Below are 27,492 nucleotides of genomic sequence, written 5' to 3'. Positions count from 1 at the left end.
CCACACGTTCTGGATTGAGGAGGCTCTCCTGGAAGACGTAGTTTCATTGAGCCTCGGATGTGCCGTCCCGACGCCTATACAGCATGGCAAAATTCCATAGGCACTAAATGGAAAAGAATTGCGACGCTAAGAAGAAGCAAAGTGCCGATACATCAAGAGCCATTGCTGTGATTGTATGTGTGCCCTGTGCCTCGCCATCTCGCTGCCTGCCGACCGCCGCATCGATACGAACAGGTTGAAACTTTTAGTACTGTATTCGTGTGGACCAGTGTTACTTTTGTTCCATACTGTTCAATAACAACTTAAATTTTACCAGAACTGTCCTATCATTTAATTATCCTCACAACTAACCTAGACAGGGTCCTTTCCACATGTTGTGCAATCCAAGTGTCCCGAGATGAAGATTTAAAGTTTATGTTAATAATAATTACTTGCAAACCTAGCTATGTTAGAATGATGTTTAAAGAACTGTTTTGTTAATGAATCTATAGGTAAATAACAAAGGTCTGACAAAGTGGGAAGATAATTTTGAAATTGGTTTAGTAATGAAGTTTAATTATTTTGAGGCAGATATAATGGTAATTAAATGAGCAGGAAATAAGCTAAAAAGAGTAGTAACTCATATAGTGGAAATTTTGAGTGCTTAATGATTTCAATAAATTAATTGTTTTAATACAGTGATCGTAACAGTTTCAGGGTAACCCCCCCCCCCCTCTTTCTTATTCATTTGAATTCTGAAGTGTTCTAAACTGATTAGACCAGCAAAGTTAAAGCCAATACAAAAAACCAAAATTTATCAGTGTTTTACATTTATCAAAATTGACATTGTGTGTGTGTTTCGAAAGTGCTATTTTTAGGGTAACCTATGCCCGATTTTAATCAGATCAATAGACAGTACGAAGTTTCGTAGTAAACATTATAGTGTAATGTTGTGTATTTATGGTTTATCCATATTGGTACAGAAAGTGAAATTATCAGTGCAGTAGATTTTCTGGTTCTAAAATTTACCATATTATGCAGTGTTACTACGTGGTGTTATGCTCGAACGTACATCAACTTGTACAGGGAAGAAACTCAGTTAATGCCTAATTAGGCTGGCGACCGTATTATTAACAAATTGGTAACATCTTCTGTGTTGTTTCTTGTCTGTCCTGACGTGTAGTTGCATTTCGGACTTGCTTGACGTATCATTGTTATTACTGAGTGGGTGTAAGTCTGATTTGCCTCCATTCAGGTACACGCGGTCAATATCTATACAAAAATCCTTTCTCTTAAGGTGAAGCCAGTCAACTTACTATAGTACAGGCTTTAAGGAGTATCGTGTGCACTAGCGCAGCGTTACAAGTGGCTTTTCCATGACAGGACTATTTGTTCTGTTGGGGCATACTATGTAATAAACCAAATTTGGTATTTCATAGTACAAGCTACGTAAATGCTGCTGTAGTGTTACAACTCCTTTATGGAAGATACAGAAATAGGCATCTGTGGTACTGAAAAGCAATGGAAAGAGTTGGGGGAAAAAAAAGTAAGGCCAGGTACGGATGGAATTCTAGTTCAGTCTTACAGGAAGTCCTCTTCCTTAGCATCCATTTATGACCACTTTCTCACCAAATGCAAAGTCCCAAGTGAAAAAAAGCATGTGTCTCTCATACATAAGAAAGGTAAAGAATCAGACATGCAGAATTACAGAACAAAATACTTAACACTGATTTGCTGCAGAAATCTTGAGCATAATCTGACTTCAAATACAACACATTTCCTTGAGACAGAAAAGCTTAAACCCACAAAGTATCACTCATCTGAAACTCAACTTACTCAACTTACCCTTTTCTCACACGATATTCTGTGAACTACAGATGAAAGGCAACAGACATATTCCATACTCCTAGATTTTCAAAAATCATTTGACACTGCACACTGACAATAAAGGTCCAGGCATAATGGGTTAGGTTTCCAGATATGTCAGTGGCTTGAAGACTGTTTCAGTAACAGAACCCAGCATGTTCTACTGGATGGTGACTGTTCATCACAAACTAGGGTATTGTCAGGGGTGCCCCAGGGAAGTGACAGGATGGCTCTTGTTCTCTATTAACATGAACATGTGATGGCTCTTGTTCTCTGTATACATAAACAGTGAGACAGATAGGGTAAGCACCAATTTGTAACTGTTTGCTGATGGCAATGTAGTGTATAGCAAAGTTTCTTCATTGAGTGACTGTAGGATTATACAAGATGAGAAACAGAGATAATTTCTATTTGTCGTGTGATGAATGGCAGCTTGCTCTAAATGTTCAAAAATGTAAGCTAACTCAGGTGAATAGATAAAAAGCCTGGAACATTCCCATATAGTATTAGTGGTAAGCTGCTTGACACAGTCATGTCAATTAAATATCTATGTGTAACCCTGCAAAGCAATATGAAATGAAGGGAGCACGAAACTTTGGTTGTGGGGAAGGTAAATGGTCAACTTTGGTTTACTGGGAGAACTCTAGAAAAGTGTATATCATATATAAAGGAGACTGCATTTAGACCACTTGTGCAACCCATTCTTTAATGTTACTCGAGTGTTTGGGATCCCCATCAGGTCCCATTTTAGGAAGATATCAAAGCAATTCAGAGGCATACTGCCAGATTTGTTACAAGTAGGTTTGATCAACAGGAGTATTACGGAAATGCTCTGTGAACTCAAATGGGAGTTGGAGTTCCTGGAGCGAAGACGACATTCTTTTCCCAAAACCCTACAGAGAAAGTTTAATCAGCTGGTATCTGTGACTGACTGCAAAATGACTGTCCTGCAACCAACATACATCTTGCTTAAGGATTGTGAATACAATGCACGAGAAACTATATGAAGATGATACCATCTTCCAACAGTTAAGGCTAACTGGCCATTGACCACCTCCTGTGCGGATGCACACGCATTGCCCGAACTCTTACGGGACTTGGTAAGATTGTCTACCGCGAGTAATGAGTGTAATGGGCAGTGGCACTACGAATGTAGTGTGTGGGCATTAAGATGGGAATGTGGGTCTCACGGGGAGCGTGCAAGGGATAAATCCCTGCAGTCGCACTATCCTCTGTGCCCTCTGTGGCTCAGGTGGATAGCGCGTCTGCCGTGTAAGCAGGAGATCCCGGGTTCGAGTCCTGGTCGGGGCACACATTTTCAACTGTCCCCGTTGATGTACATCAATGCCTGTCGGCAGCTTAGGGTGTTGATTTCAATATCATTTCACTCTAGAGAGCTGCACGGTCACCGACAGTATCTGTTCTTTTGGAAATGTCTGAAAGAACAGGTACCATCTTCATATATATGCATAATGTTTGGCTCTGGCTATGCCCCAATGCCCTCGATGGAGGCATGCATCTTATCTTAGATCTTCAAGGATAATAACCTGGTTGCCTTCTGCTTTTGCACTTTACACAGTGCCACACTGCTGTCTTTTAACAAAGGTACAAGCATACGGAATAGGTTCCCATATATGTGAGTGGCTGGAAGACTTTAACAGAACCCAGTATGTTGTCCTTGACAGTGAGTGTTCATCAGAGATAGGGGTATTGTCCGGAATGCCCCAGGGAAGTGTGATAGGATTGCAGTTATTTTCTATATACATAAATGTTCTGGTTGACAGGGTGAGAATCAATATGCAGCTGTTTGCTGATAATGCTGTAGTGAACTGGAAGGAGTTGGCGTTGAGTGATTGTAGGAAATTACAAGATAAGTTAGACAAAATTTCTAGTTGGTGTGAGGACTTGCATCTAGCTCTAATGTACAAAAATGTAAGTGAATGTGGATTAGTAGGAAAACCAAACTCATGATGTCCGAATACAGCATTAGTAGTGCATTGTGTGACACAGTCATGTCAATTAAATATCTAGACATAATATTGCAAAGCAATATGAAGAAGAATGAGCACATAAGGACTGTAATAGGGAAGGCAAATGGTCAACTTTGGTTTATTAGGGGGATTTTAGGAACATGTCGTTCATCTGTAAAGAAGAGTGCATATGGACACTAGTGTGACCCACTGTTGAGTACCGTTCAAGTGTTTGGGATCCACACTACATCAGATTAAAGGAAGATATCAAAGCAATTCAGAGGTGACCAGCTAGATTTGTTACTACTAGGTTTGAACAACACACAAGTATTACAGAGATGCTTCGGGAACTCAAATGGGAATCACTTGAGGGGAGGCGACACTCTCTTCAAGGGCCACTATTGAGAACATTTAGAGAAATAGCATTTGAGGCACCTGCAGAATGAGTCTACTGCCATCAACGTACATTTTGCGTAAGAACTACAAAGATAAGATTACAGAGAGTAGGGCTTGTATGGAGGCATAGAGTCAGTTGTTTTTACCCTAACTCTATTTTTGTGTGGAACTGGAAAGGAAATGACTAGTAGTGGTACAGAGTACCCTCCACCATGTACCCTATGGTGGTTTCCACAGTATGTATGTGGATGTAGATGTAGATATGGTTACCAATAACAGTAGTATTTCTTGGCATACTAAGTTGGTAGCAGACAGACACTCTTCTGGACACCTGCTTTCTTGGTTGAAAGTCTGGTGGCCACCATTGCGTGTGTAATCAGAAATACACCAAGAAGTCAGTCTTGATCTGGCACATCTACCATTTGAGAGACTGTCAGCAGAAGATCTGTTCAAAGTGCTGATGGCTGTCTATTTGACAACAGGACTGTGAGGAGGCAAGAGAAGTTTTGCCTGCAACAGCTGTGGATCTATATGTGATCTTACAATTACTGTGAAACAGGAACAAATACTGTAGGAGTTGGGCTGTGCAGAAGTTCTGGAATGCAACTGTTAGGTTCAAGTATTGACAGCAGTGGCTTGTGGTTAGTAGCCAACTCAAATACTCTACTGGGCAATACTCCTGGAAATTTTGGTTGCCGTAGATAATAGACAAAGCAAAAATTTCAATTTCAAGAATTCTTGGGCAGGTGACAGATTTTAGATGAATATGTGATTGGACATTGAGACCTATAGGTTGTGCAAAGCGACAATACTGTTTCACTCTCATAGTGGGAGGCATCTGTTGGCAGGATGAGAGTACACTCACGGAAAAATGGGTGAGAGATGCAGATTGCATTGAACAGCACTTGAGAGCAGAGAACAGTTGCTCATTTTTGGAAGACCACTCAAAAGGGATGCCAGTTTTCCAGTACATGTTCCACAGAACAGGTATTATGGCAGCACTGGAAATGATCCATCTATAATAATTTATTTTATCATGCATTGATTGAAGTAGTTTTTTTAGACTGCTTGGTTCACACAGTTTCTGTATGGTTCGTAGGCATTTTGTTGATCTCACTCTGTCTTTCCCCTAATACAAGGTTTGTCTGAAAAGCCACATCATCATCATCTTTAAGCTGACACACTATATTAGTATTATTAGTCAGAGCATGGTCTACCCACCTGGACTAGTTCGAGGAGGACGGGGTAGGGGGGGGGGGGGGGTGAGGGGGTAAGGTGTGCTTCCTAGTGTGACCAACCCCTGTTTCCTTTATTGGGCTTCTGGTGAACTGGGATGTGCCCCTACGTGAAAATCTGTTGGGTGGTCTGGTTCCAGCTGCAATTCAACGTTCACTTAAACAAAGGTGCGCAGTCAAATTCTGTGTACAACAATTAAAGATGATAATAGTGTGACTCTTGTGTGTGAACTTTTGAACATGACCATACAATAAATGTTCATCTGATAACTCAGATTCTGAATATAACCAAAATCATTTTCCATGGGGCTGTAACTCAACAATCGCATTTGAAGAAACTGTGTGCAAAACTGGTCTCAAAAATTTAGATTGTTTACCACAAGTTCAACCAAAGAAATGATGCAGCTTTTCTGGAAAATGTTGTAATGGGAGATCAGTCCTGGATTTCAGAGTATGTCCCTGTGATGAAGACGCCTCCAAGACAATGCACTCAGCCACACTGCTTTCTTGGTGAGGAATTATCTGCTAAATATCAACATGGTATACCGATACAGCCCCCTTACAGTACCAACCTCTCTTTGGATGCTTTTTGTTTCCCTGATTCAAGACGTGCTTGACTGAACATCATTTCAAGACCATCAACAACATGAAAGCTGCTGGTATGAGTGCTCTAAAGGATATTCCAACCTGAATCTTCCAGCATGTCTACAACATTTTGAAATCTCCCTGGCAAAAATTTGTTGATGCAGGAGGGTCCTACTTTGAAGGATTTTGATGCACTGTACCCTTCTGATCATTAATTAGTTTTTATGGACATTGTGACATTATTTTCTGGACACATATTTCCTAAGTACCCATGGCTGAAAAAATTAGCGCTTTTCTGGGATACAATAGAGATTTGTTTGCTACAGCAATGTGAAAAACTGCTGGAGATTTCATAAATAACCTCCTTTACTGGTTCCAGTTACTGACACCATCCAAGCAAAGGGCAATTTCCTGCAATAATTGTTCCAGGAACCTTAAAAAATATTGCTAGGGGCACTCACTATACCAAACAGCTGCCAACGGTTTCAGTGTAACCCATACGGTGTATTGATGACTATGAGTGTTTGAGACTGCATCTAGGGGAAACTAGAAGTATGTTCCACAGAGGTAGAATTTGGTACAGAATGCAAATGCATGAGGTGATCAAGTTCTTTCTATACAGACTCCCTGACTGCACAAGTTATAGGATGAACACACGCAAATGGTGAAATGTTGTGGGCACAGAAAATTATATGTGCTGAAGACCCTTTGGCACATCCTAAATCTTGATGAAACAGGGAGGGTAAGTTATTACACATGTTGCTGATGCCTGGGAAATGAACAACTACTGATACCACATGAACAGAACAAAGTCCATAATCATGAAATGGCATGCAGTACAAGAGTGTATGCCGAATATCTTTGGGACATCATTATGGCCGATTATTGCATATCGAGGATAGAGGATAACAAATTTGTATTTGCTAAGGCCTACCATATGCCTAAAACTGGAATTGGAGCTTGGTCATACTGAAACATAGGTGTGGTACAGGACAGGAGAGGAACAGAGCTCAATTGTCAGTACATCTGCATGGACAATATTGCTGTAGCACCAGTATTAAATTGAAATGGTACCTGGTGGTCAACAATGTGGAGGTGTGTCCTTATACATCCATCGTGGCACCAGTCCTGCACTGTGCAAGATGTTAACCTCCAGTAGTGGTAACATAAAATATAAAACGTGAAATTAAAAACACCTTCAGTCACCTATATTTTGAATGTAATTTATTTTTGTGAGCATTTCCAGCATTTCAAACATAGACAGCTGAAAGTGTTTTTAATTTTACATTTTGTATTGAACAGCCGAAGTCCCTCAACCATCTTGTACAAATATGGACTTACAGACATTAGTGGTAGTGGCCTTGCAGGCCGTATCTTGGTGCTGTGACAGAAAGCGACAATGTGGCCTGTCTGATTGCAAGCATTTCAAAACAAACAACTCTATGTTGGGGCAAGGTGTCATGGCTGCAGCAGCATAGGCACTCTGGTCATGAGGGAAGCTCCTTTGATGCTAGTGAGATGGATTGGTCCTTGGTGGATAAGAGGACAGCTGTGGTTGAATTGTGTAAAGGCAACACCTGTCAGAAGTGACTTTGGACACTAGGATGTTTGTGTTCTTTCAGATGACCGTGCAATGGTCGAGACTTCCTCCACATTGAGATCTGATAACTAGAGGGCAGTGACCCAGATTTAATGGTCAGGTGTATCTTTAACCAATCTATTTCATATTTGACTGTATGCATAAGATTTGGCACCACTTTCTTATGTGCAAGTAAATTTACACTGTGACTAATGCCATGGAACCTGCTAGCCCATTGTAAACATGTCTGTCCCAGTTGTTTAGGACGATGAAATACATACAATTGTTCTGATACAACATGCATTCTACTGTCAAAGTATTGGGCTAGTTAATCCATGAGTTTGCCTCTGGTGAAGGCTGCAGTTTTCTGCTGGGAGACCACCTGTATCATGCGAAAAATTTCCAGTCCACACTATTTTAGAAAATAGCCCAGGTCACAAGCAGCATCAGTAAAGTGTGCCACCACAAGATGACGACAAATTTGTACTGCATATAACTCCTTTCCTTGCAGTTGCTGTTAAACATAGAGAATGAGGTCAGTGTTGCCTGCGGGCGGGGGCCGTCTCTGAGCAAGACAATAGCTGTTCCCTAAGTTGCTGTTACTGTATCTACATTGACAATCACACTGCACAAGCCACGGTATGGTGCATAGTAGAGTGTACCTTGTACCACTACTTGTCATTTCCTTTCATGCTCCACTGACAAATACTGTGAAACAAAAACGACTGCCTGTGTGTCTCCATACCAGCCCTAACTTCTTTTATCTCATCTTTGCGGTACTTATATGAAATGTAAATTGGTGGCAGCAGAATCTTACATTGGTGGCAGCTGAATTGTTCTGCAGTCAGCTTCAAATGCCGTTTTTCTAAATTTTCACTGTAGTGTTGCCCAGATGGTACAGACAGACCGTCTTATGAAGTAATTCTGAAAATATTCCCCAAAAACTGTCTTGAGCAGCTAGTTCAATGACTAACAAGCACTGTTTCATGAAAAGAAAGTCTTCTTCCCTCCAGGGTTTCCCATTTGAGTTCATGACACACCTCTCTAATACTCACTGATCAAACTTACTGGTAAAAACTCTACCATCACACCTCTGAATTGCTTTGATCTCTCCCTTTAATATGATCTCATGGGGATCCTGACCATTCAAGCAGTATTCAATAATGAATCACATTAGTGTTCTGTACGCAGTCTCCTTTATAGATGAGCTACACTTTCCTACAATTCTTGATGCTCCCAATAAACCGAAGTTGATCATTTGCCTTCCCTACTAAAAGCCTTACATGCATGTTCCATTTCATATTGCCTTGTAATGTTAAGCAAGATATTTAACTGATGTGACTATGTCAAGCAGCACACTACTGATGCTGTATTCAAACATTACAGGTTTGTTTTTCCTACTCATCTGCATTAACTTACATTTTTCTACAATTTGAACTAGCTGTCATTCATCACATAAACTAGAAATTTTGTCCAAGTCATTTTGTATCCTCCTACAGTAACTCAATGATGACAACTTCCAGTAAACAGCTGCAGATCGTTGTTCACCCTGTCTGCCATATCACACACACACACACACACACACACACACACACACACACACACACACACACACCTCTGGGGCACTCCTGACAACACCCCATCTCTGATGAACATTCATCACTGAGGACACAATGTATTGGGTCATATTACTTACAAAGTCTTCGAGCCACTCACATATCTATATGTTCATACCTTCATTAACAGTCTGCAGTGGGGCACTGTGTCAGATGCTTTTCGGAAATCTACTAATATGAAATCTGTCTGTTGCCCTTCATCCACAACTTGCAGGGTATCATGTAAAAAAACGGCAAGCTGAGTTTCGCACAAGCGAAAACTATACTGATTTTGGGGCATAAGCTTTTTGATTTCAAGGAAATTGATTATATTGAAACTGAGAATATATACAAGACTTCTGCAGCAAACCAATGCTAAGGATATTGATTTGTAATTTTGCTGGTCTGTTCTTTTACCCTTCCAACATACCTTAGTCACCTGCACTTTTTTCCAGTTGCTTGGTAACTTTCTGTTGGCTGAGAGATTCCAGTAAATGCAAACTAAGAGACAGAGCAATACCCCAGAATACTCTTTGTAAAACCAAATTGGGGACATTTGTTTACAATTCTTTCAGCTACTTCACTACACCAGTGGTACCTATTACAATGTCCTCCATACGGGAGTCTGTGTAACAGTGAAATGACTGTATGCTTGTACGATCCTCCTCCTCAAATGAAATTTAAAACGGGCTTTCCTTTTGCCATCTTATATTGCCACAACAGACTGATCAATGAATGACTATACAGAAGCCTTTGATCTTGGAGGACAAGAATTTTCTTGGGTTCTTGCAAGATCTTTCACCAAACTATGACAGCTGAAGTTGTTGTATACTTTGCACATCAATTTTTTACAGATCCATGAATTTCTAATAATTTACAGCTGTCAAAATTTCTGCGTTCTTATTTGAACTGGCAGTACAAATATCTATATTTTCTCACCATTTTACAAATTTTGTTGTTAAACCAGGGTTCGTCTTTTCCATCCTGATTCCACTTACTTGGTACATACTTCTCCAGAGTGCGATTTATATTTAGTTTAAACTTCACCCATAATTCCTCTACACCCATTATATTGGAATTAAATGATGTCCATTCACTGTTTAAGTGGGAAGCAAACAACAGCTTACCTGATCTTTCGAGCATAATAACTCTCCTAGCCTTTTTGATGGATTTAACTTTAGTAGCCATGGTCGCTTTGATATCATGATCACTAATCTGTATCTCTATACTGACATTGTTGATAACATCAAGCCTTTTTGTAGCTACAAGGTCTACAATGTTTCCATGGCTTGTGGGTCATTGAACTAGCTGCTCAGGACTGTTTCTGGAGAATATTTTCACAACTACTTCATAAGACAGTCTCTGTCCGTACCACCTGCAAGGAGTACATAGCTGTCTCAATCTACACTCTGCAGATGAAAGTCGCCTCCAACTTATACTGCATGCTTTGGGTATTTCCAGGTCCATGAGCACAGACTTTATTTGAATGAGTCTAAAAGTTTCATGGCTCATAAAAACATCCAATAATTAACTTGCGTTCATCCCCCCTCCCAGGCAGATACAACGAGTGCACACTGGACTTCTTTCCAGCCCTGGACATTATTTCCCTCAGGGGATCCATAATGCACCTGTCATTTAAATTTCTGTGTGCCTGCTAAGACCCTGTTGAAGGAGTGCCCACCTTTCCACTCACAGAGTGAATGGACGAGGCCAGACAGACAGCCTCCACATCGATACCCTGCCCTGAGAAAAGTGAATGCACTGAAAGTACAGATCATCCTATTCCTGTTTTACCTGTAGCTGCAGTCGTTTTTGTTGCTGTTCAGTGATATTAAGAAATGCTGCCTCTATCTTTGACATATAATCTTGTCCATACAAACTGTCTACAACTAGATGCTGCTCTGCATGCATAATGTTAATGGTCACGGATATTGCAGCTGTCTTGCACAGATGAGACTAATACCTTATCATCATTTGCTGTAACCACAGCAAATAAATACTTTTATGGTTACAGTATTTACTGGCTATCAAAGAATTAATACAATTTACATCACCGGATCCACGTATCTATGAAAAATTAAACTCCACAAGAAAAATAAGTGAAGTAGAAGTAAATGATACAATAACTTCCAGAATTCAATCAATGACACTTGATGTCATGAACAAGTTCAGCATGTTCCTTATGAAAGAGGAAATGGTAGGCTCAGATATCTCTAGGAAAAATTTCTGTGTTCATCACCATAGTCAAATACTGCTGGCAGAGTCAAAGCCCCATGGCCAGTATAGCAGGGCGAGATGATGAATTTAGCAGAGTCCAACAAAGTGGAGTGTTACTGTGAACATAGTTGACCAGCAGAGGTAGTGATAATATGATGGCATAGTACAGCCGATGAACAGCTTCAGCTGCCAGTCTGAAGAGAAACTCACTTCGAACTGCTCTACAGTTTCTTATATTGCTATCTTCATAGGTCCACTGGTGGTTGATCTGTGTGGTTGGTGGCCAGGTTGTGTAGTTATCATCACCTGCAGCAGAATCATAAAATTTATAATGTACATGATCTCTGCCATCGATGTGTCTTGGTCTATTGGTAGCAAAGATATAAGGACTCTGAGACTAAAAGATTGATTTTTGTAATGTTTATGTATCTCTTAAATGACTTGTGCTGTATCATTTCGACAGAAATTATGCACATGAACTATGGAACACAGAATTAGCTAACAAATATCAATCTTTTGTAAATCAGATTTTTGCTGTATGCTACAGAAAGAAAGTCATATGAATAAACCCCAAGCCACAGAAGTCATTTCTAATGGTGTAGATATCAAAACTCGATTAAGCTCTAGACTTCCTTTGTCATTAAAAAATTATCAAATATGCCATGTATAGGGTGTCCCACTCAAACCTCCCAGATTTCAAAGACCCAGGGAAAGAAAAAACCACAGTAGATACGACAATGAAAAATGCACCACATTGTAGAGCATCTTAAAGAATTTATTTATTTATCATAAATGCACCTCTACTTGTGAACCATTTGTGGCACGAAGAATATCGAGTCTGTATTCAATATCTTGCCAAGTTCTTTGTAACATTTCCTCTGTTATTGTTGAAATCGCATTAGTGATACGATGTCGCAACGTAGGAATATCGTCTACTTTGGTCGCATACACATTGTTCGGCACGAATCCCCACATGAAGAAATCAATCCGCGTAATGTCGGGTGAAAGTGGTGGCCAGGCAATGGGTCCTCCGCGTCCGATCCAACAATTGGGAAATTTCCTATCCAGGAACTTGCGAACATCTGTTGACCAATGCAACGGAGTTCCAGCTTGTTGAAAAATGATGTTGGGTTGCAAGTCTTGTATCTGAGGGAACACAAACTGCTCCAACATGTCCAGATACACTGACCCATTCACTGTTTGTTCCACAGAGAAGAACAGTCCAACAATCCTGTCGTGCATTAGCCCACACCAGACATTTAATTTAGGGCTCTCACGAACATGTTGAATGACAATGTGCGGATTTTGTGAACCCCAAATCTGGACATTATGCCTATTGACCCATCCTGATAGATGAAAGGTTGCCTCATCTGAGAATAAACATCTTTCCAGGAAGCTGGCATACATATTAATTTGCTGCAGCATATCCGCAGCAAATTGTTGTCGACATGGTTTGTCGTTTGGCGTCAGGTGTTGCAGAATTTGCACTTTGTAAGCACACATACGAAGACACTGGTGAACTATACGATGCAATGTCGATCGAGGTACATCAAGTTGCCTAGATGCTTGACGAATTGACTTATGTGGGCTTCTGAGAAACGTTTGTCTGATGTCCTCCACTGTCTCTTCTCAAACTCCGTAATGTGCACTGCCAGAATGTTGCAGAACACTTCCTGTTGCCGGAAACTTCCTATGCCATTCCTTAATTGTTTGCACATCAGGTGGATCACATTCATACACATGACGATAATTTCTTTGCACAGTAATCAGCGATTTTGTTTCTGCAAACCACACTACTACTTGTGCGCGCTGCTGTGGAGTCGCCATTTTCACTTCAAGCAACCATGCTGCACTCTGGTGATGATACTTGGCACTTCTGATGCAGGAATATAAATTCTTTGAGATGCTCTACAATGTGGTACATTTTTCATTGTCATTTCTACTGCGGTTTTTCTCTCCTGGGTCCTTGAAATCAGGGAAGTTTGAGTGGGACACACAAGAAACAATAAATTGTTACGTCAAATGACTGGCCAGTCACAAAAACTATCAGTGAATCTATTGGAGGTCTTTGGCATTTACAAAGCAGGAACAGAAAAGGGAGGTAATGACAGTGGCACGTAAAGTGCCCTCCACCACACACCGTTGGGTGGCTTGCGGAGTATAAATGTAGATGTAGACGTAGATGTATAAATGGAACTTTCAAGTCTTCACTACAGTGTAGCTTTGCTACGCTAATAAAGCAGGCTGTATGAGTGATGAATACAACAGCATATGCTGACATGACCTATGACATGTGTCTCAAATAATCACAACAAGGACAAATATGCCTGTAACATATATGCCGTAAAGAGTTAAATCATGCAAGAATACCAATGTTTCATTCCAATGCCTCTTTCTGACAATACACAAATATGATAAGCAAGCAAGTTGTGGAAGATACAACCACCACCTGAATGAAATCCACAAACTATCCAAACTATCTGTAATAGTTGTGCAACGAGATAGGTAGACAATTTAATTTACAATGTAACCACCTGACTAGCAACTAAACATTAATCGTGCATCACAAGCAAAAAACAGTGAAACAAATCAAAATTTCTAACTGGAGTTCGATGCATAATTTTTGTTCACATAGGACACACAGCTGAAGAATGTGGAAAATTAGTAATTTCAATTACCATAACTGAAAGATACAGTCAAATTTTGCTGGTTTAACTAATTAATGAGCCATGTACAGACAAGGAACTTTCCAAAATCAATTTACTACTGTTACAAATTGATGTCAATTGAAGAAATATTAAAATTTCTTTGTGAAATATGCAACATATGCAGAATACAGTTATGCCTAACAGATCATCTAGAAAACTACAGCAGAATTTTATTTTAACTGAGAGGACGGATAAGGAAATGCCAACATTTTCCACATAATCATAGGAAAATAATGATATAAACAAAGTATCTGAATGAGTTAAAATTTCATAAATGGTAGAGTTAAAGAACTGTCCAGGAGTAGCAACACTCCCACAGCTCAGTAATTTCGGGTTTATTTAGTAACCAGGGTAGCAGTTGGCTCCAACCCTGGGTTAACATTGGTGTCTTCTCCACACCAGTTGCCACTGTGTCACATTCTGCACAGTTCCTAAATAAACCCAGACTTAATGAAAAAAGAAAATGAAAAAAATACGTACCAGGATGAACAATGATGAGGTACACTGATAATTATGGAACTGTAAAGAACCTGCACGCTTGATGCACTACGAGGAGCTGCCACAAGGAGGTAATCAGTGGCTCCCCAGCTTCAACACAAAGACTGGGTATGGACTGCAGACTGATCTGTTACTGTTTGGTGATGTCCCAAGATGTGTTAATCCATCAAGTTTCAGATGTGAATCGAGGACAGCAATATTTCTTCTGATAATTTGGTTGATAATCATACAGCCATCTCCATGGTGAGTCAGAGACTGAATCAAAACCACTTGACACATTAATATCTGTGGTTTAAATGTGAGCATGCCAGAAATAAGGAAGTTGGCACAAGAGTGTCAGTGACAGATAGGATTTTATCTGTCTAAGAATACTATCTAACAAGTGCCGAGTAGGCAAATCCACAGCACTCACGAACTATGTGGTTAATTATTGGAATTTATGGCATGCATTTGAATGCCAGAGCATGGACTCAGAACAATAATTCTTCTGAGAGCACAGACATGAATTACTGATTTCCATGAATTCTTGAGCTGGAAACCCTCATCTCAGTTGAGCAAGTTGTCTGTTAATTGTATTTCCACACTAGATCAGAATAGGATGAGGCATTAGTCTATGAAATTACCAGAGGAAACTTAAGGTTCAAACACTACAAATTTATTGGTCCATAGAAGGTGGGTGAGTGTCTGGTGTTCAATGCACCATTCTTGTACAGTACGCATTGTTTCTCCTATGTAACTTTTATCATACTGACAAGAAATTTCATAAACATCTGTCTTCTGTAAAAGGACATCCCAAAAGAGCTGGTATCCTGGCCGGTGGGTGTAGGATCATACCTACTTTATGCTGCTTCAGTATTCTGGCAATTTTTAAACAATCTTTTTACACATATGGTAGAAAGTCTAAAATTTCTCTCTCTTCCCTCTCATTCTTTTTTTGGTTGGCATGGTGTTTTCATCAGCACAGCTCTCTTAATCTGACGTTTTGTAAATACACTTTAACTGAGTATTTCTTCGAAATGTACCAACTTTTCCTGCAAGGTGACCACAAAGAAATGATTCAAAAATTTTCTGATATTCCCAGGTTTTCCATTAAAGTTTGTAATACTTCCCCCGATTCTGAAATTTTATTTGTATTATGAAGACAAAGTTTCAATTGTTTTCTAACTGTCAATAATAAAATCTGATATAAAACTCACAAAAATTAAGAAGATATGTTCCACTACATTTGTTTAACCCTTTCACGGGCCGTGGGGGATTTACTTCCAACTAAATGTACGAGGTGTGGCTAGAAAAAAACCGGACTAGTACTGGTGAAACAATAAAACGAATGCAATAAGGCTGAAAGTCGCGTGGCCTGTCACGTGACTCTCGCTCCGCCTACTGCTCGAGTTTCATCTGCCTCCTGCACTCAGTCTGCCCGTGGCATCTGTTTTAAGTAGTTGACGTTTTGTCTGTGCGTCAGAAAATGTTGAGTGTACAGAAAGAACAGCGTGTTAACATCAAATTTTGTTTCAAACTAGGAAAATCTGCAAGTGAAACGTTTGTAATGTTACAACAAGTGTACAGCGATGATTGTTTATCGCGAACACAAGTGTTTGAGTGGTTTAAACGATTTAAAGATGGCCGCGAAGACACCAGTGATGACACTCGCACTGGCAGACCATTGTCAGCAAAAACTGATGCAAACATTGAAAAAATCGGTAAACTTGTTCGACAAGATCGCCGTTTAACAATCAGAGCAGTGTCTGAGTTAACAGGAGTTGACAAGGAAAGTGTTAGGCAGATTCTTCATGAAAGTTTCAACATGAACAAAGTGTGTTCAAAAATGGTTCCAAAGTGTCTCACAATTGAACAGAAGGAACGCCGAAGAATGATTTGTTCTGACATCCTGGAAAACATTGAAAGTGATCCCACCTTCTTACAAAATGTTATTACTTGCGATGAATCGTGGTTTTTTACTTACGATCCCAAAACTAAATGCCAATCGATGCATTGGAAAACTCCTGGTTCTCCACGACAAAAAAAAGCACGAATGTCAAAATCGAAATTCAAGGCAATGATGATTGTTTTTTTTGACATCAAAGGGATTGTGCACATTGATTGGGTACCAGAGGGACAAACAGTGAATCAGCATTACTACATTAGCGTCCTGGTTACCCTACGTGAGCGAGTACGGAGAAAACGGAACGATTTGTGGAGAAAAAAGTCATGGATCCTTCACCAAGACAATGCCCCAGCTCACAGTGCATTGTCAGTGAAGACGTTTTTGGCAAAACACAACATTCCCATCTTAGATCATCCACCCTACTCACCTGATTTGGCCCCCTGTGACTTTTTTCTTTTCCCTAAAGTCAAGTCAGCTTTGAAAGGAACTAGATTTGAGACTGTTGAAGAAGTAAAAGAAAAAGCGATGGAAGTAATGTATGGACTTACCGAAAATGATCTGCAGCATTGCTATGAACAGTGGAAAATTCGTATGGAGCGGTGTAGAGACCGAGGAGGAGAGTACATTGAAGGAGATAACATGAAATTGTAAATAATTGTAAATAAATGTTTTTTCCAGCATCAGTCCGGTTTTTTTCTAGCCGCACCTCGTATTACTTTACAGCAATTGAGGGAATATGTTTTACCACCACTGTACTCTCCTGGAATCTAGTGGCAGTCCGCTGCACCAGCTGTAGTTTCTCTTTGTTGTGAAATTTAGCCTTCAGAACTGTGGGAATTATCTATCCCACTAAACAGTGGTGTTTTAATGATTATACGGATGTATGGTCGCCACCAAAGTAGTTTCTGGAAGTGGCTCGGGAAGTATATTTACAACAAAATTAGTCTGCCATTTGTGGTCCTTGGGAAGCACACTTACCAAAAACTTATGGGATATCCCAAATCTTTTGGCAATACATTTGGTCCATCAACTGAGATTTGTAAAATGAAGGTATATAAGAAGTAGAAGCATTTTCTTGAATGATGGGGGGAGGTCAAAAACTCTTGTATGACACAGAAAAGTAAATGTTAAGTATTGTGTACAAACTTCATTTTTTTTCATGGCTCCACAATCTGACATTTATATCCATTTGAGTTTATTGACAAACTTTACTGAGTGACTTATCAAATCCTATAACAAAATGATTACAAGAAGTTATAGAATCCCTCAGTCTACCTTTATTATAAAGCGTAATCTCATAAAGAATTGAGTATGCAATTTTACTTTGCTGCAGTACAATTCTTCTGGCTGGTTCGCTATTGTTGAACATCTTTTTAAGAAAGTGTGTGTTACTTCCAAAACTTCAAACCTGTCAATCAACCAATAGCTTTGAAAGTGTGCTGATATGCTAAATGCAACAGCCTGAAATTTAAAACAAAATGAAATATTTAATGATTTCACATTTTTACTATTACAGTATTTACCCGACAATATAAATGACACACTCCTTTCAGGTTCTGCGAGTTGTGCTGTTGTGTGTACTTGCTGCCTAGATTCCAGCTAGACTGAACTATTGTTACTTTCATGCCACTGGTTACAGCAGAGTTTGACTCCCGGAGTCCACACTGAAATTCGATGAAACTTAAATCATCACATCTTTCGCCAGCTCGGGTGGACTTGATGGCTAGCGAGATCTTAATGAATTGAGTGCTGCATCCCAAGCCTTATTTGAGTTGACCCTCTGTTCTGATTTGTGAGGTTTTCACACATCATCACTTTGAAAGAATCCTTAATTATGTCATCCAGGAAATTCGGCATTTCCACCACAGTAATAGTCTCTTCTTATTTAATTTCATGATTATATTCAATGTACTGCTCGGCAACATCTGCTTTGCTTTGTTGTTTAGTCGTGTGTGTCACTGATATTCCTTGCATCTCTCCTTGACTGCTCTAATAGAAATATGTGGAGACCCAATTGTGGTGCAACTGCCACATTTCTGGGACAGTGTAATTAAGGAGTCTATCGAAATAAAGATGTATGAAAAACCTAATAAATCAGGATTCAGGTTTCATTTTAAACAAGGCTTGGGGTCTGGCACTCAATTTATTAAGATCTCACCAGCAGTACCACCCACCACAGCAGGGAAACACTGACAGAGCATGTGTTTTGAGAAATATCAGTGCAGGCTCTGATAAACAAAAGAGTATCAAAGGGCATAGTGGCCAATATGAGTCAAACTCTACTGTAAATAGCACGAGACCATGAATGGTTTTCAGTCTAGTCGGAGTCCAGGCAACAAGTACACATAAAAGCACAACATGTAGCACCTGAATAAGCTGACTGGATTGGTTGTTGAAATATTGAGCATAAAATGGGAACAACATGGTTGAACTCCTGGAAACACACCATTAATCTGACTGGTTCTGCTGGTATTTCATATTGGTGGCTTCCTTTCTATGATTGCTCCATGTCGTAACTGGATTCATAATGATATGTGGTGGTGGTGGTGGTGGTGGTGGTGGTGATAAGGTTGTGGATACACAACAGCAAGGTCTTTAGTACCCACACAAAAATGTAATGAGACAGGTGGGGAGGAAGACTGTAAAATTACTAAAATGAGAACTGTGAATAAAAACGTAAAGAAATTCCTAACCACTTACACATAACACAAAAACCAACACACACACACACACACACACACACACACACACACACACACACACACACAAATCAGGCTATCTGATCTAACGCATGGTAAAAATGGAAAAAGCTAAGAAAAAAATAAAAGAAGACAGCAGATACCTGTGGCTGGCTGATTGCCACAATAAAAGAGGCCAAGCCAGCAAATCTGTAACACACTAAAATCTCCAGCGTAAAAGCTTAGGCCAGTGTCCAGACATATCAAAAACTTTTAAAAGCACACTCACCTTGTCATCAGATAAAATAGAAGACAGATCCCCAGGTCCTTGTGCCGGAGTAAAAAGCCACATGTTAGGGGATAGTGCTCAACGATGAGCACAACTTGCCGGAGCAGCCGGCATGAGGATCGCCACAGCTTATTGTCTGTCACTGCCTGCCACTCCTCCTCAGAACAATATGGAGCTGCAACCCACCAGTGAAATGACATCCTGTGGCAGAATGGTGAATTCTGATACATTATGTTCCCTGCAGACCTCCTTGGCATCTTTGTCAGCCTGTTCATTTCCCCGAATTCCCACATGCCCTGGTACACAGCAGAATGACACCTTCTTCCCCCACTGCTGTATGAGCTGGGCCAATCCCGAATACATGTTCAGGGAATACAACTGAATAACCAAGGGAGTCCCCTCATTGTAAGTCCTCTGTGTGCCTTACTGTACAACCATGATGCCTATCTAAAATTATAAACAGAGATTAAAATGTAAAAGTGGGAGTGCACTCTTTCTGAAAATTCATTAAGTCTACAATAGTTCCAGGCCAAGGTGGAAATCTGCTCCAACCTTGGTGTAAAACATTAAAACCAGCCACACCCGTCACTGAAGGGCAATCTTTCATGTGAAGCCCATAGCACCTAGCACCTAGTGTCAAGTATGGAACAGCATTTCTTGGTGGCCAAGCAGTAGTATGGTATGCAGGTGTGTATGTAGTAGACAGTATTTTACAGGCTTGTGGCACCACGACGAGTCATCGCCAGATATGAAGCGACGGCTCACCAGTCTCAACACAGAGGCTCAGCATGGAGCTGGTCTGAAAGGCCTCAGTAGCCAGCCTAAATCCTTCATGATTCACCATGACCAACATCTTTAAACAAGATGGTCCTGCAGACCCATACACCGTGCACCCATAATCGAGGGCTCTGTACAACTGGAGGAGGCAAATTCTGGCTGATCCCCATGAATTGTGGCTAAGACATTTTAAAATGCATAGTGCTTTCGTGGGGTGTCTTTTCAGGTCCCTAAGGTGTGGCAACCACATAAGTTTCAAGCCAAATGTGAGGCCCAGAAACCTCACCGTGTCTTTAAAATTAAGGACAGCGTCCCTCATCAACAACTGAAGAAAGCGTAAAACCAAACTAGAACAGTTAAAAAGAAAGCACACAAACTTTTCAGTTGAGAATTTAACACCTTTCTTCTCGACCCATTCATCCAGCCGTCGAAGAGTCAGTTGCAACTGACAAGTTGTTGTTGCAAGGCTTGTAAAGGAACAAAAGACAAGAGAAGTCATGAACAAAAACAGAACACTGCAAAGGATATTTAAAAACAGATGTGATACTATCAATAGTTACTGCTAAGACAGTCACCCCTCAAACATTACCTTGAGGGACACTGTTCTCCTGCTCAAAGCTGTCACAGAGGATGACACAAGCTCATGTCTCAAATAGTGTGATGAGAGGAAGGACCACATAAATATAAGGAGACATCCTCAGAAACCACATTCATGAAGCAGCCCACAAATAATATGCTGCCAAGTAGTACCACGGGCCTTCTTGATGTCAAAAAATACACCCAGAAGGTGGATGAGGCACTCAATGGTTCCATCACACACACTTCTTAGTCCGTAGTGCCCACAGAAGTGTCATTATATCCGTCTGATAAAACTAGTGTTGAGTGGTCTGACAGCTTTCCATGTTTTCTGCTTTTTATTCTGTGCTTAATTTTTGGGGATAAAAGTGGGGGTGTAACTATTGAACAAATCCTAGAGGACTTGTCTTTGACTGTTGTTCACATAAGTGCGGTTTGCTGTTCACTATTCGTAAGTAGTGGCTTCATTAGCTTCTTGGAGCAGGTAATTTGTTTCATACATATTGCACTTCTAAAAGCGCACTTGCAGGTACACTTTTCCTTTTTTCAATATTTGTATAGTCTGTGTCAGTAAAGTAACTTTTTGTGGCAACTTTTTCACTTTGTTTGCAAGTAATATTGGACACAATGTACTGAACTCACTTGGTCATTTCCTGAATCTTTTCCTCCTCCAAGGAAACAAGAAAATCCCAGTTTCAGATAGCACAGTTCCCATAACACTTGAGGGGGGAGCTGAACATGCAGCAGCAAGCTCATGCACAGCTTTTTCACAATTTCAACAAGTTGTCTGACCAGCATAGTGCATCAGAAATGCTGACATTTAAACACCTTACTGGCTTTGATATGTATGGCCAGACTCTTAAATAAACAAACCCTGTTTTGATATATTCAAGAACAACAGACATATTAAAAATCAAAATAAATGCAGTTGGCTTTTGCAATAAGTCATTGATATGGTGAGGAGGTGGTGTGAAACACATCACATTACTTTAAAACATGCCTTTGAAAACAAAGGCACAAGAGCCTTCCCTATAACAATAGACCCATATGGGTCCTGAATCAATCTTGGTTCCACTGTTGTGGCACAGCCACCTGACTGATGAGTTTTGCCTTTGTCTGCTCCCCCCCCCCTTTTTTTTTTCTAGCCAACATTGTAACAATGTGGCAGCAGAGGGGGCTGGTTGATTTGCTTCAGCGGACTTCACATTTCATTACTTTTGTGAACAGGCCCTCATCAGGCTAGACAGAGAACATTAACATAGATGGCTTTTGATACACAGTTTATCTGTTTGGTGTTTTTCTTCCTATGTCAGTGCTGGCAGTAAGACATTTCAGTACACTGCTTTTTGGATATTTTGCTGCTCTCTGTGATATGAGATGATATTTTATTTATTTATTTGTCCAAGGATCATACACAATGACACAGGGTCTGTCAAGGTAATACAACACCAATCAATGGGCCAAAATATAACACACAGCATACATAACATGCTTTATGAGGATAAGATAGGAGGAGTACAGAGATAGGACAGGTGGTATAGTTTATCAGAAACTATTAGGTTTCAAACATGAATGTCTTTATGGAGCAGAGAGTTTAATTTCAAACAGAAAGAGGGATATTGAAGAAATTCAAAAGAAAGGCAGAAAGATTATTAGGAAAATATTACGCCACAAAATTACTGATGGAGAAACTTATAGGTTGAGAAGTAGTAAGGAAATAGAAGAATACACAGACATACATGGTGACATGAGAAAATGAAGACTTAAATTTTATGGGCACATTAAAAGAATGGCCCCCACTAGGTTGATTAAACAAATAGAAGAATTCTACAAAAACAGAAGTAAGGCCAAAACTGAGCCAATTAAATGGATCAGTGTGATTAAGGGGGATCTTAAAGTAGCCAGTATAACTAAGGCAGATGTTACAGTTAGAAAAACTTTCAGGCAAAAGATATTCGCTTGAAAAGTTGGTCAGAGGGAAATTAGAAAATGATGAAAGAAGGAGACTTCACTGTGTAAGGATGAAAGAAATTTGGACACAAAGGAAGGCCAACCATCAAAAGTGACACTGATGGATTGTGCCTTGCATGGTCCTATTGGGCCATTCATGAATAATAGTAATAATAATAATAATAATAATAATAATAATAATGTTCCTTACATCAGTCATCTCTTCATCAGATAATTCTTATGTCAGTTCACAAAATATTGAGGCCAACTTAAGAGAATTGTCCTTTTCAACAATAACCGAGTATTTCCGTAACTTTTTTTCACTAAATAAGCCTTTCAATATGAGTGACTGCTGACTTCTCCATAAGCAACTCCACATTCCAAATTCATGTCAATAACTTTAGGCTTATAGTTACACATGCTGTAACTTTTTTAAATAGAAGGGTGACACCACATCAAATGCCACTTTTTATCTTTTAATTACAGTATGTATACACCCCTTTACAATTGATCCTTAACATCAGGAAGGAGGAATGTCAAACTCTTAGGTGCCTGGGAATAGTTTCAACAGCCCATCCAACACACTGAAGGATTTTTGGTAGAGAGAGACTTAGTTTCACCTTCCATGGACAAGCTTAACAACTGATTTGTAACACAGGTCCCAGAGGTTACCTACAGAAGAGTTTTGCTGTCCATCCTATTGGCACACAGCATGTCTTGAAGGGGGGAGGGAGTCCACCATCTATGCTATGTAGGTAACTAGGCCAAGATCACCATTTTCTGTAATGCACAATGTTTGATCATCACACTGTACGATCTGTAAGGTGGTCGCCGAAGCACACTGGAGTTTATGGTTATAGAAATACTGCCTGAGCTCTCCAGCCTCTAGATCAGAAACCTCCACAGGACCATCAAACAGTACTCTGCCAAGAAAAGCCTGCTTGCAATATGACTTGTGGGTTACTGAATGCTACAAATATGGCAAGTATTATCTTCATTAGAGACTCAGCACAGGTCCAACTAGACAAAGATGGTAGTGCAAACTGACCACGCGATCTTAATGAGACCATCATGGCGTTTACCTGAAGTGATTTAGAAAAATCGTGAAAATTCAAAATCTATTGTGAACAGAAGGAAATTTCAGCCATGTTCATTCAGAATATGAGCCCACGGCCTCAACCACAGCTACACCTGGCTTGATAACAGGTGGAGAATTGTAACAAAATCATTGTACATGGTTTACTGCATGACCTTTCTAAAGTATAAGGTTACAAATCAGAAACACACTTTCAGACAAACTTACAAATGGAATGTAAGCGAACTTTCACTATGATACACATAATCTGGCACCATGCTTATCAAACATACAACCAAAATGTTGGCAAGTCCCAAATTGATAACATGCAACAATCAGAATACTTTCTGAAGTGTATAACTGCACACTTATTTATCTATAACTATCAATGAAACAACAATGTATTAACAGCATTTAAATATAAACTCACATAAATAAGATAGCGGATGACCATCACCACTCTTTATGCTTCTCAACTGGAATGGAACACAGTGGTGGTATAAACGGTCTCCATAATCATGAAGACCACCAAATTAAACCTGAAATGTGAAAGACGTGTGGAATTTAACACTTCTGCACTGAGGGAAATACTGCGACAATTACAATAAAAAAATTTACAAATTACAATTACCCAAATATTTGTTCTCTCTCTCTCTCTCTCTCTCTCTCTCTCTCTCTCTCTCTCTCTCTCTCTCTCTCTCTCTACAGGGCCATTCCATATCAAATCACAAACTGAAAAACACTTATATCACATTTCTCCAATCTGCTGAGAACCTAGTTTTGGTCTTAAAATATTCCTAGGGTTATAAGTGTTCTAATAAAATCAAAATATTAATGGGTTTTCTGTGCATGGATACACAAATAAATCAGAAACCAAATAACTTTTTACTGTGATGAAAAAAACAAGTCATTCTAAGTAAGTTCAGTCATATCTGACACCCACTGCCTCAGATGCAGAGGTATCAAATTAGCATATTTAAATATCAATTATTCTAGACAGACAAATTAATCTTAAGTGTGAAAAATTTATTTCATTTTATTAACTAACTGATTTTTGAAAGAATGTAATGTGTCACATTTATCCGTGCAGCTAACCACCAAGCTCACAGTGATAAAGCATTCTGTGTGATTGCAGTAGCATGATTGAAACTTGTAAATAAATGAAAACATTGCAACATCACTGTCATTAGTTGCTAAACATAACTGGCAAGCAACAATCAGTCCATTTGACCTCAGTTGCTCCTTGTCTTTCTGTGAGACTAGTCATATTTGTTTGTGGTGCAGCCATATCATTCTGTTTACAACATAGTGCATTTTTAATCAAAGTAGTGCTCATCAGAGGGTAGAATGTCAGATCTCTTAATCGGGCAGTTAGGTTAGAAAATTTAAAAAGGGAAATGGATAGGTTAAAATTAGATATAGTGGGAATTAGTGAAGTTCGGTGGTAGGATGAACAAGACTTCTGGTCAGGTGGCTACAGGGTTATAAATACAAAATCAAATAGGAGTAATGCAGCAGTTGGTTCAATAATGAATAAAAAAATAGGAACACGGATAAGCTACTATGAACAGCATAGTGAATGCAGTATTGTAGCCAAGATAGACACAAAGCCCACACCTACCACAGTAGTACAAGTTTATATGCCAACTAGCTCTGCAGATGATGGAGATTGAAGAAATGTATGATGTGATAAAAGAAATTATTCAGATAGTTAAGGGAGGCGAAAATTCAATAGTCATGGGGAACTGGAATTCAACAGTAGGAAAAGGAAGACAAGGAAAAAGTAGTAGGTCAATATGGACTGGGGGTAAGGAATGAAAGAGGAAGCCAGCTGGTAGAATTCTGCACAAAGCATAACCTAGTCATAGCTAACACTTGGTTTAAGAATCATGAAAGAAGGTTGTATATGTGGAAGAGGCCTGGAGACATTGAAAGGTTTCAGACAGATTATATAATGGTAAGACAGAGATTTAGGAACCAGGTTTTAAATTGTAGGACATTTCCAGGGGCAGATGTGGACTCTGACCACAATCTATTGGTTATGACCTGTAGATTAAAACTGAAGAAACTGCAAAAAGGTGGGAATTTAAGAAGATGGGACCTGGATAAACTGAAAGAACCAGAGGCTGTACAGAGTTTCATAGAGAGCATTGGGGAACGACTGACAGGAACAGGAAAAAGAAATGCAGTAGAAGAAGAATGGGTAGCTTTGACAGATGAAATAGTGAAGGCAGCAGAGGATCAAGTAGGTAAAAAGGTGAGGGCTAGTAGAAATCCTTAGTTAACAAGAGATATTGAATTTAATTGATGAAAGGAGAAAATATAAAAATGCAGTAAATGAAGCAGGCAAAAAGGAATACAAACGTCTCAAAAATGAGATGGACAGGAAGTGCAAAATGGCTAAGCAGGCATGGCTAGAGGACAAATGCAAGGATGTGGAGGCATATATCATTAGGGATAAGGTAGATACTGCATACAGGAAAATTAAAGACATCCTTGGAGAAAAGAGAACCGCTTTCATGAATGTCAAGAGCTCAGATGGAAAACCAGTCCTATGCAAAGAAGGAAAAGCAGAAAGGTGGAAGGAGTATATAGAGGGTCTGCATAAGCGATGTACTTGGCAATATTATGGAAACCGAAGAAGACATAGATGAAGACGCAAGTCAAAATAAGGTGCCGGGAGTAGACACCAGAACTCCTCACAGCCTCAGGAGAGCCAGCCATGACAAAACTCCACCATCTAGTGAGCAAGATGTATGAGACAGGTGAAATACCCTCAGACTTCAAGAAGAATATAATAATTCCAATCCCAAAGAAAGCAGGTTTTGACAGGTGTGAAAGTTACTGAACTATCAGTTTAATACGTCACGGCTGAAAAATACTAACCCAAATTCAGTACTGACGAATGGAAAAACTGGTAGGAGCCAACCTCGGGGAAGATCAGTTTGGATTCCGTAGAAATGTTGGAACACGTGAGGCAATACTGACCCTACGACTTATCTCAGAAGATGGATTAAGGAAAGGCAAACCTACATTCCTAGCATTTGTAGACTTAGAGCAAGCTTTTGACAATGTTGACTGGGATACTCTCCTTCAAATTCTGAAGGTGGTAGGGGTAAAATACAGGGAGTGAAAGGCTATTTACAATTTGTACAGAAACCAGATAGCACTTATAAGAGTCAAGGGACATCAAAGGGGAGCTTTGGTTGAGAAGGGTGTGAGACAGGGTTGTAGCCTATCCCCGATCCAATGTTATTCAACCTATATCTTGATCAACCAGTAAAGAAAAAGAAAAATTTGGAGTAGGAATTAAAATCCACGGAGAAGAAATAAAAACTTTGAGGTTTGCCGATGACATTGTAATTCTGTCAGAGACAGCAAAGGACCTGAAAGAGCAGCTGAACGGAATGGACAGTGTCTTGAAAGGAAGATATAAGATGAACATCAACCAGAGTAAAACGAGGATAATGGAATGTAGTCAAATTAAATCAGGTGATGCTGTGAGAATTACATTAGGAAATGAGACATTTATAGTAGACGTGTTTTGCTATTTGGGGAGCTAAATAAATAACTGATGATGGTTGAAGTAGAGAGGATATAAAATGTAGACTGGCTATGGCAAGGAAAGTGTTTC

The 27,492-nt window shown here is 39.7% G+C and overlaps 1 protein-coding gene across 3 annotated transcripts in view; it reads right to left on the bottom strand.

Moving 5' to 3' along the window:
• The window catches only part of LOC126248344 (Bardet-Biedl syndrome 2 protein homolog), a 173,837-nt gene that overhangs the window by 126,458 nt on the left and 19,887 nt on the right, over nt 1–27,492 (bottom strand). For 2 of the 3 annotated variants that reach the window (XR_007545462.1, XM_049949253.1), the window contains exons 2-3: nt 24,289–24,397; nt 11,633–11,728 (exon numbers count right to left, since the gene is read on the bottom strand). The gene's annotated coding sequence lies outside the window, so the exon portion shown is untranslated. The remainder of the gene's footprint in view (nt 1–11,632; nt 11,729–24,288; nt 24,398–27,492) is intronic. The other variant, XR_007545463.1, reaches the window with a different exon arrangement.

The sequence above is a fragment of the Schistocerca nitens genome, chromosome 3 (genome assembly GCF_023898315.1).
Source record: "Schistocerca nitens isolate TAMUIC-IGC-003100 chromosome 3, iqSchNite1.1, whole genome shotgun sequence".
In the NCBI taxonomy this organism is placed as follows: domain Eukaryota; kingdom Metazoa; phylum Arthropoda; class Insecta; order Orthoptera; family Acrididae; genus Schistocerca; species Schistocerca nitens.
This window is presented reverse-complemented; position numbering and strand designations above follow the sequence as displayed.